Below are 15,294 nucleotides of genomic sequence, written 5' to 3'. Positions count from 1 at the left end.
GTGTTTTCTAAACGTGTGACTCTGTTCTGTTTTGTAATTCAGTTCAAGGGTAGCGGTTTTTACATTCCCTCTATAAGTGATATCTTATGATAAGTGTCTTTTTCTGTGTGACTTATTTCACTTAGAATCGTCATACCTAAATCCACTCATCATGCTGCTACTAGCCTTATGACATTGATTTCATGGCTGAGTGATATTCCATTGTACATAAGGACCACATCTTCTTTATCCATTCTTCTCTTTCCTGGGATATTTAAGGTGTAACGAAGTGGAGGTTCTTGTCAACAGAGTAGCCCAAAACTTTGGGGTGCCTGTGTCTTGCTGATTTTTAGTTTTCCCAATTTATACGCCCATGAATGGAAGTGCCCTATGGTCTCTAAGCTGAGTTTTTTAGATGTTTCAGGACACACCGTACACATCTCCAGATTGGCTGTTGGCAATGTACATCCCGCCCATCAGCGTAGCAAGGCTCCCATTTCTCCATGGCCTGTCCTGCATTTCTGGTTTTGACACTTTATTCAGCATGGCCCTTTTGACCGATGGGAAGCGAGACTTCTTTGTAGCGCTGATTTGCCTTTCCAGGTTGCTTGGTTGGCCAAAAAGGGCGTATGCGTTTTTTCTGAATATATTCAGGATAAAACGCATACGCCCTTTTTGGCCAAGGGCATCATTGTCGAGGTTTTGCCGCTTTTCCTGTGCTTTAAAGGCGATTCGAATCTACCTCCTGAAATCTGTTTCCTGCAATTCTGCCTTGCTTTCAAATCCTCTTCGTTGCCTTCCCTCAATATATTTGTGGACGAGAGTTATCATTTCTACGTCTGCCGATTTGTGAATTGCAGTGCCCCTGAGCTCTATTCTTCAACTCGCTTTCTTGGGAGCTGGCCGCAGAAGCGCAGGATTGCTTCAGGCCATATTCTGGTTCCTGGCGGCAGGCTGAGCCTGTGGTTAATTCTTCTTCCTGATGGGAAAATAGAGTGACCTGTGCCTGTCCCAACACCTAGAGCTAGTCTCTCATTGGTTCCTCCTCTTCCCGTGCATCCTCAGGACAAATTGCAACCTGTACGGAACAGGAGGATAAAGGTGCTGATTCTCCAAGGAGGGAGATTGCTAGTAAAGCGGCTGGAATGGCGAACCGGAGCACAAGGAGATGAGAAATGACGTTCCTTTTAGAAACCTTTCCCGATCACACGGTGTACCATCTTCGGGGTTTCTCATGCATGTTTTCAATGTAGGACGATGCCCTTGAACCTGGAGATTTGGGACCCATGGGATGGGTACCACGCCGTATTACTTTAAAGGGTCTGCATTTGCTCACCCAGCCTCACCAAAACTCTCAGCCCCAAGAGTGTCCACCCTTATGTCTCAATCAGCTGTGGGTCTAGATATGGTCAATCCAGGTGGCATCACAGCCCCTGAACGAATTTTTGTCAGAATTCCTCTCTCTTTCACTGTCTTTGTTTCACGGGTTTTGAAAAGGAATTGATTTTTATAATGGGGTTTAGCTGCTTTTCACTGCTGTGTTTATCCCGCTTTACACCCACTTGACTCACTTACAGAGAGATATCAATACATAGGTTTTAAGATTCTTACTAGTCAGATATATTCTTGGGCGGTGAATAGGGGGTGTTGCGTCCAGTTCACTGAGCAAGGAGTAGGTCTTTATTACATATTGGGTTTCTGGAACGGTATCTGAGCTAATTTGAAACCCTTGTTTTATGCATCACCCCACCTCACCTTTCCCGTTAAGCAGCCATAGTGTGTTTTCTAAACGTGTGACTCTGTTCTGTTTTGTAATTCAGTTCAAGGGTAGCGGTTTTTACATTCCCTCTATAAGTGATATCTTATGATAAGTGTCTTTTTCTGTGTGACTTATTTCACTTAGAATCGTCATACCTAAATCCACTCATCATGCTGCTACTAGCCTTATGACATTGATTTCATGGCTGAGTGATATTCCATTGTACATAAGGACCACATCTTCTTTATCCATTCTTCTCTTTCCTGGGATATTTAAGGTGTAACGAAGTGGAGGTTCTTGTCAACAGAGTAGCCCAAAACTTTGGGGTGCCTGTGTCTTGCTGATTTTTAGTTTTCCCAATTTATACGCCCATGAATGGAAGTGCCCTATGGTCTCTAAGCTGAGTTTTTTAGATGTTTCAGGACACACCGTACACATCTCCAGATTGGCTGTTGGCAATGTACATCCCGCCCATCAGCGTAGCAAGGCTCCCATTTCTCCATGGCCTGTCCTGCATTTCTGGTTTTGACACTTTATTCAGCATGGCCCTTTTGACCGATGGGAAGCGAGACTCCTTTGTAGCGCTGATTCGCCTTTCCAGGTTGCTTGGTTGGCCAAAAAGGGCGTATGCGTTTTTTCCTGAATATATTCAGGAAAAAACGCATACGCCCTTTTTGGCCAAAGGCATCATTGTCGAGGTTTTGCCGCATTTCCTGTGCTTTAAAGGCGATTCGAATCTACCTCCTGAAATCTGTTTCCTGCAATTCTGCCTTGCTTTCAAATCCTCTTCGTTGCCTTCTCTCAATATATTTGTGGACGAGGGTTATCATTTCTAAGTCTGCAGGTTTGTGAATTGCAGTGCCCCTGAGCTCCATTCTTCAACTCGCTTTCTTGGGAGCTGGCCGCAAAAGCGCAGGATTGCTTCAGGCCGTATTCTGGTTCCTGGCGGCAGGCTGAGCCTGTGGTTAATTCTTCTTCCTGATGGCAAAATAGAGTGACCTGTGCCTGTCCCAACACCTAGAGCTAGTCTCTCATTGGTTCCCCCTCTTCCCGTTCATCCTCAGGACCAATTGCAACCTGTACGGAACAGGAGGATAAAGGTGCTGATTCTCCAAGGAGGGAGATTGCTAGTAAAGCGGCTGGAATGGCGAACCGGAGCACAAGGAGATGAGAAATGAGGTGCGTTTTAGAAACCTTTCCCGATCACACAGTGTACCATCTTCGGGGTTTCTCATGCATGTTTTCAGTGTAGGACGATGCCCTTGAACCTGGAGATTTGGGACCCATGGGATGGGTACCACGCCGTATTACTTTAAAGGGTCTGCGTTTGCTCACCCAACCTCACCAAACCTCTCAGCCCCAAGAGTGCCCACCCTTATGTCTCAATCAGCTGTGGGTCTAGATATGGTCAATCCAGGTGGCATCACAGCCCCTGAACGAATTTTGTAAGAATTTCTCTCTCTTTCACTGTCTTTGTTTCACGGGTTTTGAAAAGTAATTGATTTTTATAATGGGGTTTAGCTGCTTTTCACTGCTGTGTTTATGCCGCTTTATACCCACTTGACTCACTTACAGAGAGATATCAATACATAGGTTTTAAGATTCTTACTAGTCAGATATATTCTTGGGCGGTGAATAGGGGGTGTTGAGTCCAGTTCACTGAGCAAGGAGTAGGTCTTGTCTCTTACATATTGGGTTTATGGAACGCTATCTGAGCTAATTTGAAACCCTTGTTTTATGCATCACCCCACCTCACCTTTCCCGTTAAGCAGCCATAGTGTGTTTTCTAAACATGTGACTCTTTTCTGTTTTGTAATTCAGTTCAAGGGTAGCGGTTTTTACATTCCCTCTATAAGTGATATCTTATGATAAGTGTCTTTTTCTGTGTGACTTATTTCACTTAAAATCGTCATACCTAAATCCACTCATCATGCTGCTACTAGCCTTATGACGTTGATTTCATGGCTGAGTGGTATTCCATTGTACATAAGGACCACAACTTCTTTATCCATTCTTCTCTTTCCGGGGATATTTAAGGTGTAAGGAAGTGGAGGTTCTTGTCAATAAAGCAGCCCAAAACTTTGGGGTGCCTGTGTCTTGCTGATTTTTAGTTTTCCCAATTTATACGCCCATGAGTGGAAGTGCCCTATGCTCTCTAAGCTGAGTTTTTTAGATGTCTCAGGACACACCGTACACTTCTCCAGAGTGGCTGTTGGCAATGTACATCCCGCCCATCAACGTAGCAAGGCTCCCATTTCTCCATGGCCTGTCCTGCATTTCTGGTTTTGACACTTTATTCAGCATGGCCCTTTTGACCGATGGGAAGCGAGACTTCTTTGTAGCGCTGATTTGCCTTTCCAGGTTGCTTGGTTGGCCAAAAAGGGCGTATGCGTTTTTTCCTGAATATATTCAGGAAAAAACGCATACGCCCTTTTTGGCCAAGGGCATCATTGTCGAGGTTTTGCCGCTTTTCCTGTGCTTTAAAGGCGATTCGAATCTACCTCCTGAAATCTGTTTCCTGCAATTCTGCCTTGCTTTCAAATCCTCTTCGTTGCCTTCCCTCAATATATTTGTGGACGAGAGTTAGCATCTCTAAGTCTGCAGGTTTGTGAATTGCAGTGCCCCTGAGTTCCATTCTTCAACTCGCTTTCTTGGGAGCTGGCCGCAAAAGCGCAGGATTGCTTCAGGCCGTCTTCTGGTTCCTGGCGGCAGGCTGAGCCTGTGGTTAATTCTTCTTCCTGATGGGAAAATAGAGTGACCTGTGCCTGTCCCAACACCTAGAGCTCGTCTCTCATTGGTTCCCCCTCTTCCCGTTCATCCTCAGGTCAAATTGCAACCTGTACGGAACAGGAGGATAAAGGTGCTGATTCTCCAAGGAGGGAGATTGCTAGTAAAGCGGCTGGAATGGCGAACCGGAGCACAAGGAGATGAGAAATGACGTTCCTTTTAGAAACCTTTCCCGATCACACGGTGTACCATCTTCGGGGTTTCTCATGCATGTTTTCAATGTAGGACGATGCCCTTGAACCTGGAGATTTGGGACCCATGGGATGGGTACCACGCCGTATTACTTTAAAGTGTCTGCGTTTGCTCACCCAGCCTCACCAAACCTCTCAGCCCCAAGAGTGTCCACCCTTATGTCTCAATCAGCTGTGGGTCTAGATATGGTCAATCCAGGTGGCATCACAGCCCCTGAACGAATTTTTGTCAGAATTCCTCTCTCTTTCACTGTCTTTGTTTCACGGGTTTTGAAAAGTAATTGATTTTTATAATGGGGTTTAGCTGCTTTTCACTGCTGTGTTTATGCCGCTTTACACCCACTTGGCTCACTTACAGAGAGATATCAATACATAGGTTTTAAGATTCTTACTAGTCAGATATATTCTTGGGCGGTGAATAGGGGGTGTTGCGTCCAGTTCACTGAGCAAGGAGTAGGTCTTTATTACATATTAGGTTTCTGGAACGGTATCTGAGCTAATTTGAAACCCTTGTTTTATGCATCACCCCACCTCACCTTTCCCGTTAAGCAGCCATAGTGTGTTTTCTAAACGTGTGACTCTGTTCTGTTTTGTAATTCAGTTCAAGGGTAGCGGTTTTTACATTCCCTCTATAAGTGATATCTTTTGATAAGTGTCTTTTTCTGTGTGACTTATTTCACTTAGAATCGTCATACCTAAATCCACTCATCATGCTGCTACTAGCCTTATGACATTGATTTCATGGCTGAGTGATATTCCATTGTACATAAGGACCACAACTTCTTTATCCATTCTTCTCTTTCCTGGGATATTTAAGGTGTAACGAAGTGGAGGTTCTTGTCAACAGAGTAGCCCAAAACTTTGGGGTGCCTGTGTCTTGCTGATTTTTAGTTTTCCCAATTTATACGCCCATGAGTGGAAGTGCCCTATGCTCTCTAAGCTGAGTTTTTTAGATGTTTCAGGACACACCGTACACTTCTCCAGAGTGGCTGTTGGCAATGTACATCCCGCCCATCAGCGTAGCAAGGCTCCCATTTCTCCATGGCCTGTCCTGCATTTCTGGTTTTGACACTTTATTCAGCATGGCCCTTTTGACCGATGGGAAGCGAGACTTCTTTGTAGCGCTGATTCGCCTTTCCAGGTTGCTTGGTTGGCCAAAAAGGGCGTATGCGTTTTTTCCTGAATATATTCAGGAAAAAACGCATACGCCCTTTTTGGCCAAGGGCATCATCGTCGAGGTTTTGCCGCTTTTCCTGTGCTTTAAAGGCGATTCGAATCTACTTCCTGAAATCTGTTTCCTGCAATTCTGCCTTGCTTTCAAATCCTCTTCGTTGCCTTCCCTCAATATATTTGTGGACGAGAGTTATCATTTCTAAGTCTGCAGGTTTGTGAATTGCAGTGCCCCTGAGCTCCATTCTTCAACTCGCTTTCTTGGGAGCTGGCCGCAAAAGCGCAGGATTGCTTCAGGCCATATTCTGGTTCCTGGCGGCAGGCTGAGCCTGTGGTTAATTCTTCTTCCTGATGGGAAAATAGAGTGACCTGTGCCTGTCCCAACACCTAGAGCTAGTCTCTCATTGGTTCCCCCTCTTCCCGTTCATCCTCAGGACCAATTGCAACCTGTACGGAACAGGAGGTTAAAGGTGGTGATTCTCCAAGGAGGGAGATTGCTAGTAAAGCGGCTGGAATGGCGAACCGGAGCACAAGGAGATGAGAAATGAGGTGCGTTTTAGAAACCTTTCCCGATCACACGGTGTACCATCTTCGGGGTTTCTCATGCATGTTTTCAATGTAGGACGATGCCCTTGAACCTGGAGATTTGGGACCCATGGGATGGGTACCACGCCGTATTACTTTAAAGGGTCTGCGTTTGCTCACCCAACCTCACCAAACCTCTCAGCCCCAAGAGTGTCCACCCTTATGTCTCAATCAGCTGTGGGTCTAGATATGGTCAATCCAGGTGGCATCACAGCCCCTGAACGAATTTTGTAAGAATTTCTCTCTCTTTCACTGTCTTTGTTTCACGGGTTTTGAAAAGTAATTGATTTTTATAATGGGGTTTAGCTGCTTTTCACTGCTGTGTTTATGCCGCTTTATACCCACTTGACTCACTTACAGAGAGATATCAATACATAGGTTTTAAGAGTCTTACTAGTCAGGTATATTCTTGGGCGGTGAATAGGGGGTGTTGAGTCCAGTTCACTGAGCAAGGAGTAGGTCTTGTCTATTACATATTGGGTTTCTGGAACGGTATCTGAGCTAATTTGAAACCCTTGTTTTATGCATCACCCCACCTCACCTTTCCCGTTAAGCAGCCATAGTGTGTTTTCTAAACGTGTGACTCTGTTCTGTTTTGTAATTCAGTTCAAGGGTAGCGGTTTTTACATTCCCTCTATAAGTGATATCTTTTGATAAGTGTCTTTTTCTGTGTGACTTATTTCACTTAGAATCGTCATACCTAAATCCACTCATCATGCTGCTACTAGCCTTATGACATTGATTTCATGGCTGAGTGATATTCCATTGTACATAAGGACCGCAACTTCTTTATCCATTCTTCTCTTTCCTGGGATATTTAAGGTGTAACGAAGTGGAGGTTCTTGTCAACAGAGTAGCCCAAAACTTTGGGGTGCCTGTGTCTTGCTGATTTTTAGTTTTCCCAATTTATACGCCCATGAGTGGAAGTGCCCTATGCTCTCTAAGCTGAGTTTTTTAGATGTTTCAGGACACACCGTACACTTCTCCAGAGTGGCTGTTGGCAATGTACATCCCGCCCATCAGCGTAGCAAGGCTCCCATTTCTCCATGGCCTGTCCTGCATTTCTGGTTTTGACACTTTATTCAGCATGGCCCTTTTGACCGATGGGAAGCGAGACTTCTTTGTAGCGCTGATTCGCCTTTCCAGGTTGCTTGGTTGGCCAAAAAGGGCGTATGCGTTTTTTCCTGAATATATTCAGGAAAAAACGCATACGCCCTTTTTGGCCAAGGGCATCATCGTCGAGGTTTTGCCGCTTTTCCTGTGCTTTAAAGGCGATTCGAATCTACCTCCTGAAATCTGTTTCCTGCAATTCTGCCTTGCTTTCAAATCCTCTTCGTTGCCTTCCCTCAATATATTTGTGGACGAGAGTTATCATTTCTAAGTCTGCAGGTTTGTGAATTGCAGTGCCCCTGAGCTCCATTCTTCAACTCGCTTTCTTGGGAGCTGGCCGCAAAAGCGCAGGATTGCTTCAGGCCGTATTCTGCTTCCTGGCGGCAGGCTGAGCCTGTGGTTAATTCTTCTTCCTGATGGGAAAATAGAGTGACCTGTGCCTGTCCCAACACCTAGAGCTAGTCTCTCATTGGTTCCCCCTCTTCCCGTTCATCCTCAGGACCAATTGCAACCTGTACGGAACAGGAGGTTAAAGGTGGTGATTCTCCAAGGAGGGAGATTGCTAGTAAAGCGGCTGGAATGGCGAACCGGAGCACAAGGAGATGAGAAATGAGGTGCGTTTTAGAAACCTTTCCCGATCACACGGTGTACCATCTTCGGGGTTTCTCATGCATGTTTTCAATGTAGGACGATGCCCTTGAACCTGGAGATTTGGGACCCATGGGATGGGTACCACGCCGTATTACTTTAAAGGGTCTGCGTTTGCTCACCCAACCTCACCAAACCTCTCAGCCCCAAGAGTGTCCACCCTTATGTCTCAATCAGCTGTGGGTCTAGATATGGTCAATCCAGGTGGCATCACAGCCCCTGAACGAATTTTGTAAGAATTTCTCTCTCTTTCACTGTCTTTGTTTCACGGGTTTTGAAAAGTAATTGATTTTTATAATGGGGTTTAGCTGCTTTTCACTGCTGTGTTTATGCCGCTTTATACCCACTTGACTCACTTACAGAGAGATATCAATACATAGGTTTTAAGAGTCTTACTAGTCAGGTATATTCTTGGGCGGTGAATAGGGGGTGTTGAGTCCAGTTCACTGAGCAAGGAGTAGGTCTTGTCTATTACATATTGGGTTTCTGGAACGGTATCTGAGCTAATTTGAAACCCTTGTTTTATGCATCACCCCACCTCACCTTTCCCGTTAAGCAGCCATAGTGTGTTTTCTAAACGTGTGACTCTGTTCTGTTTTGTAATTCAGTTCAAGGGTAGCGGTTTTTACATTCCCTCTATAAGTGATATCTTTTGATAAGTGTCTTTTTCTGTGTGACTTATTTCACTTAGAATCGTCATACCTAAATCCACTCATCATGCTGCTACTAGCCTTATGACATTGATTTCATGGCTGAGTGATATTCCATTGTACATAAGGACCGCAACTTCTTTATCCATTCTTCTCTTTCCTGGGATATTTAAGGTGTAACGAAGTGGAGGTTCTTGTCAACAGAGTAGCCCAAAACTTTGGGGTGCCTGTGTCTTGCTGATTTTTAGTTTTCCCAATTTATACGCCCATGAATGGAAGTGCCCTATGGTCTCTAAGCTGAGTTTTTTAGATGTTTCAGGACACACCGTACACATCTCCAGATTGGCTGTTGGCAATGTACATCCCGCCCATCAGCGTAGCAAGGCTCCCATTTCTCCATGGCCTGTCCTGCATTTCTGGTTTTGACACTTTATTCAGCATGGCCCTTTTGACCGATGGGAAGCGAGACTTCTTTGTAGCGCTGATTCGCCTTTCCAGGTTGCTTGGTTGGCCAAAAAGGGCGTATGCGTTTTTTCCTGAATATATTCAGGAAAAAACGCATACGCCCTTTTTGGCCAAGGGCATCATCGTCGAGGTTTTGCCGCTTTTCCTGTGCTTTAAAGGCGATTCAAATCTACCTCCTGAAATCTGTTTCCTGCAATTCTGCCTTGCTTTCAAATCCTCTTCGTTGCCTTCCCTCAATATATTTGTGGACGAGAGTTATCATTTCTAAGTCTGCAGGTTTGTGAATTGCAGTGCCCCTGAGCTCCATTCTTCAACTCGCTTTCTTGGGAGCTGGCCGCAAAAGCGCAGGATTGCTTCAGGCCGTATTCTGCTTCCTGGCGGCAGGCTGAGCCTGTGGTTAATTCTTCTTCCTGATGGGAAAATAGAGTGACCTGTGCCTGTCCCAACACCTAGAGCTAGTCTCTCATTGGTTCCCCCTCTTCCCGTTCATCCTCAGGACCAATTGCAACCTGTACGGAACAGGAGGTTAAAGGTGCTGATTCTCCAAGGAGGGAGATTGCTAGTAAAGCGGCTGGAATGGCGAACCGGAGCACAAGGAGATGAGAAATGAGGTGCGTTTTAGAAACCTTTCCCGATCACACGGTGTACCATCTTCGGGGTTTCTCATGCATGTTTTCAAGGTAGGACGATGCCCTTGAACCTGGAGATTTGGGACCCATGGGATGGGTACCACGCCGTATTACTTTAAAGGGTCTGCGTTTGCTCACCCAACCTCACCAAACCTCTCAGCCCCAAGAGTGTCCACCCTTATGTCTCAATCAGCTGTGGGTCTAGATATGGTCAATCCAGGTGGCATCACAGCCCCTGAACGAATTTTGTAAGAATTTCTCTCTCTTTCACTGTCTTTGTTTCACGGGTTTTGAAAAGTAATTGATTTTTATAATGGGGTTTAGCTGCTTTTCACTGCTGTGTTTATGCAGCTTTATACCCACTTGACTCACTTACAGAGAGATATCAATACATAGGTTTTAAGAGTCTTACTAGTCAGATATATTCTTGGGCGGTGAATAGGGGGTGTTGAGTCCAGTTCACTGAGCAAGGAGTAGGTCTTGTCTCTTACATATTGGGTTTATGGAACGGTATCTGAGCTAATTTGAAACCCTTGTTTTATGCATCACCCCACCTCACCTTTCCCGTTAAGCAGCCATAGTCTGTTTTCTAAACGTGTGACTCTGTTCTGTTTTGTAATTCAGTTCAAGGGTAGCGGTTTTTACATTCCCTCTATAAGTGATATCTTATGATAAGTGTCTTTTTCTGTGTGACTTTTTTCACTTAGAATCGTCATACCTAAATCCACTCATAATGCTGCTACTAGCCTTATGACATTGATTTCATGGCTGAGTGATATTCCATTGTACATAAGGACCACAACTTCTTTATCCATTCTTCTCTTTCCGGGGATATTTAAGGTGTAAGGAAGTGGAGGTTCTTGTCAATAGAGCAGCCCAAAACTTTGGGGTGCCTGTGTCTTGCTGATTTTTAGTTTTCCCAATTTATACGCCCATGAGTGGAAGTGCCCTATGCTCTCTAAGCTGAGTTTTTTAGATGTCTCAGGACACACCGTACACTTCTCCAGAGTGACTGTTGGCAATTTACATCCCGCCCATCAGCGTAGCAAGGCTCCCATTTCTCCATGGCCTGTCCTGCATTTCTGGTTTTGACACTTTATTCAGCATGGCCCTTTTGACCGATGGGAAGCGAGACTTCTTTGTCGCGCTGATTTGCCTTTCCAGGTTGCTTGGTTGGCCAAAAAGGGCGTATGCGTTTTTTCCTGAATATATTCAGGAAAAAACGCATACGCCCTTTTTGGCCAAGGGCATCATTGTCGAGGTTTTGCCGCTTTTCCTGTGCTTTAAAGGCGATTCGAATCTACCTCCTGAAATCTGTTTCCTGCAATTCTGACTTGCTTTCAAATCCTCTTCGTTGCCTTCCCTCAATATATTTGTGGACGAGAGTTAGCATCTCTAAGTCTGCAGGTTTGTGAATTGCAGTGCCCCTGAGCTCCATTCTTCAACTCGCTTTCTTGGGAGCTGGCCGCAAAAGCGCAGGATTGCTTCAGGCCGTATTCTGCTTCCTGGCGGCAGGCTGAGCCTGTGGTTAATTCTTCTTCCTGATGGGAAAATAGAGTGACCTGTGCCTGTCCCAACACCTAGAGCTAGTCTCTCATTGGTTCCCCCTCTTCCCGTTCATCCTCAGGACCAATTGCAACCTGTACGGAACAGGAGGATAAAGGTGCTGATTCTCCAAGGAGGGAGATTGCTAGTAAAGCGGCTGGAATGGCGAACCGGAGCACAAGGAGATGAGAAATGAGGTGCGTTTTAGAAACCTTTCCCGATCACACAGTGTACCATCTTCGGGGTTTCTCATGCATGTTTTCAGTGTAGGACGATGCCCTTGAACCTGGAGATTTGGGACCCATGGGATGGGTACCACGCCGTATTACTTTAAAGGGTCTGCGTTTGCTCACCCAACCTCACCAAACCTCTCAGCCCCAAGAGTGTCCACCCTTATGTCTCAATCAGCTGTGGGTCTAGATATGGTCAATCCAGGTGGCATCACAGCCCCTGAACGAATTTTGTAAGAATTTCTCTCTCTTTCACTGTCTTTGTTTCACGGGTTTTGAAAAGTAATTGATTTTTATAATGGGGTTTAGCTGCTTTTCACTGCTGTGTTTATGCCGCTTTATACCCACTTGACTCACTTACAGAGAGATATCAATACATAGGTTTTAAGATTCTTACTAGTCAGATATATTCTTGGGCGGTGAATAGGGGGTGTTGAGTCCAGTTCACTGAGCAAGGAGTAGGTCTTGTCTCTTACATATTGGGTTTATGGAACGCTATCTGAGCTAATTTGAAACCCTTGTTTTATGCATCACCCCACCTCACCTTTCCCGTTAAGCAGCCATAGTGTGTTTTCTAAACATGTGACTCTTTTCTGTTTTGTAATTCAGTTCAAGGGTAGCGGTTTTTACATTCCCTCTATAAGTGATATCTTATGATAAGTGTCTTTTTCTGTGTGACTTATTTCACTTAAAATCGTCATACCTAAATCCACTCATCATGCTGCTACTAGCCTTATGACGTTGATTTCATGGCTGAGTGGTATTCCATTGTACATAAGGACCACAACTTCTTTATCCATTCTTCTCTTTCCTGGGATATTTAAGGTGTAAGGAAGTGGAGGTTCTTGTCAATAGAGCAGCCCAAAACATTGGGGTGCCTGTGTCTTGCTGATTTTTAGTTTTCCCAATTTATACGCCCATGAGTGGAAGTGCCCTATGCTCTCTAAGCTGAGTTTTTTAGATGTCTCAGGACACACCGTACACTTCTCCAGAGTGCCTGTTGGCAATTTACATCCCGCCCATCAGCGTAGCAAGGCTCCCATTTCTCCATGGCCTGTCCTGCATTTCTGGTTTTGACACTTTATTCAGCATGGCCCTTTTGACCGATGGGAAGCGAGACTTCTTTGTAGCGCTGATTTGCCTTTCCAGGTTGCTTGGTTGGCCAAAAAGGGCGTATGCGTTTTTTCCTGAATATATTCAGGAAAAAACGCATACGCCCTTTTTGGCCAAGGGCATCATTGTCAAGGTTTTGCCGCTTTTCCTGTGCTTTAAAGGCGATTCGAATCTATCTCCTGAAATCTGTTTCCCGCAATTCTGCCTTGCTTTCAATTCCTCTTCGTTGCCTTCCCTCAATATATTTGTGGACGAGAGTTAGCATCTCTAAGTCTGCAGGTTTGTGAATTGCAGTGCCCCTGAGTTCCATTCTTCAACTCGCTTTCTTGGGAGCTGGCCGCAAAAGCGCAGGATTGCTTCAGGCCGTCTTCTGGTTCCTGGCGGCAGGCTGAGCCTGTGGTTAATTCTTCTTCCTGATGGGAAAATAGAGTGACCTGTGCCTGTCCCAACACCTAGAGCTAGTCTCTCATTGGTTCCCCCTCTTCCCGTTCATCCTCAGGTCAAATTGCAACCTGTACGGAACAGGAGGATAAAGGTGCTGATTCTCCAAGGAGGGAGATTGCTAGTAAAGCGGCTGGAATGGCGAACCGGAGCACAAGGAGATGAGAAATGACGTTCCTTTTAGAAACCTTTCCCGATCACACGGTGTACCATCTTCGGGGTTTCTCATGCATGTTTTCAATGTAGGACGATGCCCTTGAACCTGGAGATTTGGGACCCATGGGATGGGTACCACGCCGTATTACTTTAAAGTGTCTGCGTTTGCTCACCCAGCCTCACCAAACCTCTCAGCCCCAAGAGTGCCCACCCTTATGTCTCAATCAGCTGTGGGTCTAGATATGGTCAATCCAGGTGGCATCACAGCCCCTGAACGAATTTTTGTCAGAATTCCTCTCTCTTTCACTGTCTTTGTTTCACGGGTTTTGAAAAGTAATTGATTTTTATAATGGGGTTTAGCTGCTTTTCACTGCTGTGTTTATGCCGCTTTACACCCACTTGACTCACTTACAGAGAGATATCAATACATAGGTTTTAAGAGTCTTACTAGTCAGATATATTCTTGGGCGGTGAATAGGGGGTGTTGAGTCCAGTTCACTGAGCAAGGAGTAGGTCTTGTCTGTTACATATTGGGTTTATGGAACGGTATCTGAGCTAATTTGAAACCCTTGTTTTATGCATCACCCCACCTCACCTTTCCCGTTAAGCAGCCATAGTGTGTTTTCTAAACGTGTGACTCTGTTCTGTTTTGTAATTCAGTTCAAGGGTAGCGGTTTTTACATTCCCTCTATAAGTGATATCTTATGATAAGTGTCTTTTTCTGTGTGACTTATTTCACTTAGAATCGTCATACCTAAATCCACTCATCATGCCGCTACTAGCCTTATGACATTGATTTCATGGCTGAGTGATATTCCATTGTACATAAGGACCGCAACTTCTTTATCCATTCTTCTCTTTCCTGGTATATTTAAGGTGTAACGAAGTGGAGGTTCTTGTCAACAGAGTAGCCCAAAACTTTGGGGTGCCTGTGTCTTGCTGATTTTTAGTTTTCCCAATTTATACGCCCATGAGTGGAAGTGCCCTATGCTCTCTAAGCTGAGTTTTTTAGATGTTTCAGGACACACCGTACACTTCTCCAGAGTGGCTGTTGGCAATTTACGTCCCGCCCATCAGCGTAGCAAGGCTCCCATTTCTCCATGGCCTGTCCTGCATTTCTGGTTTTGACACTTTATTCAGCATGGCCCTTTTGACCGATGGGAAGCGAGACTTCTTTGTAGCGCTGATTTGCCTTTCCAGGTTGCTTGGTTGGCCAAAAAGGGCGTATGCGTTTTTTCTGAATATATTCAGGATAAAACGCATACGCCCTTTTTGGCCAAGGGCATCATTGTCGAGGTTTTGCCGCTTTTCCTGTGCTTTAAAGGCGATTCGAATCTACCTCCTGAAATCTGTTTCCTGCAATTCTGCCTTGCTTTCAAATCCTCTTCGTTGCCTTCCCTCAATATATTTGTGGACGAGAGTTATCATTTCTACGTCTGCCGATTTGTGAATTGCAGTGCCCCTGAGCTCCATTCTTCAACTCGCTTTCTTCGGAGCTGGCCGCAAAAGCGCAGGATTGCTTCAGGCCGTATTCTGCTTCCTGGCGGCAGGCTGAGCCTGTGGTTAATTCTTCTTCCTGATGGGAAAATAGAGTGACCTGTGCCTGTCCCAACACCTAGAGCTAGTCTCTCATTGGTTCCCCCTCTTCCCGTTCATCCTCAGGTCAAATTGCAACCTGTACGGAACAGGAGGATAAAGGTGCTGATTCTCCAAGGAGGGAGATTGCTAGTAAAGCGGCTGGAATGGCGAACCGGAGCACAAGGAGATGAGAAATGACGTTCCTTTTAGAAACCTTTCCCGATCACACGGTGTACCATCTTCGGGGTTTCTCATGCA

The sequence above is a fragment of the Balaenoptera borealis genome (genome assembly GCF_965194805.1).
Source record: "Balaenoptera borealis genome assembly, chromosome: 9".
NCBI classification, from domain to species: Eukaryota; Metazoa; Chordata; class Mammalia; order Artiodactyla; family Balaenopteridae; genus Balaenoptera; species Balaenoptera borealis.
This window is presented reverse-complemented; position numbering follows the sequence as displayed.